Source organism: Diachasma alloeum, unplaced genomic scaffold, assembly GCF_001412515.2.
Source record: "Diachasma alloeum isolate Michigan unplaced genomic scaffold, Dall2.0 Dall_scaffold_00591, whole genome shotgun sequence".
NCBI classification, from domain to species: domain Eukaryota; kingdom Metazoa; phylum Arthropoda; class Insecta; order Hymenoptera; family Braconidae; genus Diachasma; species Diachasma alloeum.
Window position 1 is genome coordinate 48,994 of NW_021680723.1, and position 4,463 is coordinate 53,456.

Below are 4,463 nucleotides of genomic sequence, written 5' to 3' on the forward strand. Positions count from 1 at the left end.
ATTTTTCAGTTTGTTGACGAAATCCAGTGAGTTCTGAATGTATGAACCATTCAGGCCAGTCAACTTTTGAAGTGGTTTGGTGAGAAACTTGGCCGGCTGGTAAGTTGGCGCTCCAATATTGCTGACAATGGGACGGAGAGGAACAGACTCTTTATGGATTTTGGGGAGTCCATAGAGTCTAGGAGGAAAGGATTCTTTAGGGGTGAGGAATTTCGTCAGGTCAGCCGAGAAACCAGCCTTCTTCAGCAGATCAGCAGTTGGTCGCTCAATTGTACGAGTAGGGTCCTTCCTAAGTTTAACGTAAACTCTGGAGTCACCCAACATCGTACTGAGCTTACCGGAGTAGTCGTCTTTATCCATAACCACCGTGGCATTGCCTTTGTCTGCCGGAAAAATAATCAGATCATTAATCTCCTTTAGACTACGCAATGCAAGGCGTTAATCCCTGGTGATATTGTCACCAGGGGGAGTGGCCTTGTGGAGGATGTTAGACAACTGCCTCCGGATCTCATTGCTGGTCTTCTGAGGAAGATGGTAAATCGCTGTCTCGGTACGACTGATGATTTCCTCGGTGGGGATCTTTTTAGGGGCAACAGCGAAGTTGTGTCCTTTCGCCAACACAGACACTTGTGCTTCACTGAGTTCAAATTTACTCAAATTCTTCACAGTGTGAGTGAGGGTTGGGACTTTCTCCTGGGGGATCAGTTTCTTGAACTTACCCTTCTGACTCTCCGTTCTCATCTCAGCTGTTCGGACTGCTTGTTCGTGTGTAACGCGATCGAGAGTCTCCCACAGCTGAGACTCCAACGTCTGAGCCAGAAGAAGGTGCAGATCGAGAAGCTGTCTGGAGAGATGGGCCAGGTTCTTCTTAGCCGCGGTTATTCTCTCCCTGACCAATCTCAACGAAGCTTGGCGGAGGATGGCATTTGCCTGCTTCGATGGGACAGGATTCCTCAGACGGAGGAATTTCGGTACCACTTGATGGTCACGGCACCTTTTTAAAAAAGTTAGGGAGCACAGTTGGACGTGCAAGGACTTCCTAAGTTTGGTGAATAAATTCACCGACCCAAGAATAGCCTCTCCGTGGAGGCGTTTAATCTTAGTTTTGAGGCTTTCGCGGCCATGATTAATGAAATCTTTGGCTTCCGGATGGATGCCGCGTTTGGATTCAGCGTTGCGCCGACGTTTCGCAAACATTGCAGTCTGCATCTTCAGGGCTATGAGCTCCGATTCTGAGCTCCGATGTCTAGGGGTAGTCCTTATATGCCTTCCCTTGTGGGGTGGGAGAAGGGGAATGGGGGGGGGGTGGTGGTCAGCCAATCATATGTTTTTAATTGATCAGCTGGTCAATTATAATGGTCTCAAGTAATTTTTTTGTCAAATTTCGTTGGCTTTCTATCTCGCACCTATGAAATTAGTGCTTTTGCTTCCGCATGGGAGCATTGTAATCGTCCAATTTTCACATTCTCTAATTTTGATTGGAAATGATGTAGAGTGGTTTGAAACGTAAAAATACGAAGTTGGGCGACCATGTCTGTATGTCAATATGTCCATCGCCACCTTTCCGATCGTCAATTTTTAGAAAATTGAGTAATTAAGTGGCTATAATAATTCAAAAAAAGTTGAAATTTTGTCAGATTATAGGTTTTAATGAGGACTAACTCTGTGCACAATTTCAGCCCGATCGCTCAAGTATTTTTTGAGATAAAGCGATTCGTTTTTGAATCGTTTTTCACAAATATCTTGAAAATTATTTGACCAATTTAGATTTTTTTTCTTTCAAAATTTTCGTCTCGATGTCCTCTACCTAGATCAATAAAAACATATATACCCGTCCATACAAAGGTTTTGAGATATTCCCCCTTTTCTGTTTTTTCATTAAAATCTTTGTACGCGCGCCAACGTGTGCAAAAATCGAGATATCAACTTAAAATTTGGGAAGAATCTTCCTTCTATGATAAGAAAGGTTCGTATTAAAGATGGGCGTGAGAGAGGAGTGTGTCTGGCTAAATAGGAAAAGGAAAGAATGAGATTTAAGCGTAACTGGAGGATGCAAGAGGAGACTGGATGGGAGGAAATTGAAGAAAGAATGAAGGACAGGGATCGGGAGGAGTGGTAGAGGAAGATCCTTGAGTCCAGATACAATAGGTGGTACAAGATGTGTAGGAGTAGCTCGGAGGTGCCGCAGTACCTCATCGAGATGAAGAAAGAAGCGAAGTGGCAGAAAATGATGCGGGATCACGTCAAATGATCACTTCCAAAATATCACACGACAAAATATCACATGAAAAAATATCACATTAAAAAATATCATGATGGAAAAATATCATAATGTAAAAATATCACTTAGATAAATATCATATTCAAAAATATCAAATGATATTACAATACGGTTATTTCATTCTCATTCGGGTGCGTAAATACTGCCACAATTCATTACCACAACAGGGTCATGGAATTCTTCTTTAGGTGTGTATACATTGCTTGGTGTGTTTATTTTCAGGACAAATCATTTCATTGATTTTCTGTTTGGGTTTAAGTGTGATGTTTTTTTTTTGGTTTGATTTTAATTTGCTGGTTTCAGTGAGCGAAATGTTAGTGTCTTCTTGTATTTCGGAGTGAGGGTGTCCGACGATGGGTCTTAAATTCATTTTCAGTCAAAAGGGCAAACCATTGCTCGTTAAAAATGGATACATGTATTCACAATTGAGGGAGTGTAGTGGTTTTATTACTTGGCGATGCACCATGTACAAGCAGAAATCATGCCGTGTTTACATTCGTACGACTTCTGCGGATCATAAAGGTGAGTATTTTTCCTGGGTTTTGGTGGTAGTTAGTTTGATCAGAGGTGCTAATGCTGGTTATTATGTAGGGTCCATTGTTGGTAAGATTCCTATACACCCTCATGATCCTGATGTTGGTGGAGTCGAGGCCAAAAAGAAGGTGGCCACAATGAAGAAGAAGAATAAGAAATTAGATGATCCTCTTAGCGATATTATTGGTCAGGCTATAGCGGTATCATTGGGAACATGTCAGAAACTGCTCGGGTGCAATTGCCTAAACGCTGTAATCTCACTCGAACCATTGAGCGTGTGAGGAAAGTCGAGAATCCCCGGTTCGCAACACCATCTTCACGACAGGAATTAGTCATCCCTGAATTGTTCACTGTAACCAGTGCTGGCGTTCCCTTCTTGTTGTACGACAGTGGCGATGATGAGCGACTATTGATTTTCTCGACGGCTGAAAATTTGTCGTTTCTGGCTGAATGCGACACATGAATGGCAGATGGGACTTTTGATGTTGTCCCAATTATTTACAAACAACTCTACACTATCCATGGTTTACGAGCGGGGAAGGTGATGCCACTGGTATACGCCCTGTGTTCGAGGAAAACCAAGGGATTGTACTTGAAACTTCTACGTTGGATCAAGGCAAAGACTAACAATGCCTAACATTGATTTTGAGATTGGGTTTATTACTGCTTTTCAAACGTGTTTTCTTCACACGGAGATTTCAGGGTGTCTTTTTCATCTGACACATGCAATTTGGCAACACATTTCTGATTGTGGTCTGAAGATCTGGTATTGCAACAATTCTAATGTCAGTTTGCAGTTGAAAATGCTGTCGGCATTAGCTTTTGTTCGAGGATAATGTTGTGTATGCATACGAGCAACTGTTGGAATCGCCGTTTTATGCTGTTAATGCTGAACGATTGGAAGAACTGTCGAAGTATTTTTCATCTACTTGGATTGGGCGTTAAGTCGGTCGTCGACGTGGCCAGAGTCGTTTCCCAATTTCTTTGTGGAATTTTTTCGATGCCACTATGTATGGAGAGCCCAGGACCAATAACTCAGTTGAGGCCTGGCATCGCAGTTTCAGTGAGCGTGTTCGTGTATCTCATTCGGGCATGGGTCGTTTTATTATGGCCTTGAAAACTGATCAAAATCTGGTTGAACATTCGATTGTCAATATTCGTGCTAATCGTGTCGTCGCAGAGCGTCGCCGTCGTATATACAGGGTATTTCAGAAGTACATGTACATCTGAACACCCTAGGATCAGGGAGTGATTCTGAGCAGAAAAGTCCTCTTGCACTTTTTGATCAGACCCACCCCTCAAAAGTTATTGGCAATTAAGGGTGGGCCAATGGGGAGTGATTTTTAAGCGGGCGCACATCCATGTGATATGCAGCATATGTGTGTGTGCCCGCCCCACCATTCTACTAGACAAAAGAGCGCAACGATATTGCTCTCTCTCTCGCTCTCTCTCGCTCTCCCTCTCTCTCTCCCTCTCTCTCACCCTCTCTTTCTCCCTCTCGCTCTCCCTCTCTCCCTCTCTCTCTCTCTCCCCCTCGCCCCTCTCCCAACCCTCTCTCTCCCTCTCTCACTCTCACTCTCTCCCACTCTCCCTCCCTCTCTCTCTCTCCCTCTCTCTCACTCTCCCTCTCTCTCCCTCTCTCTCTCTC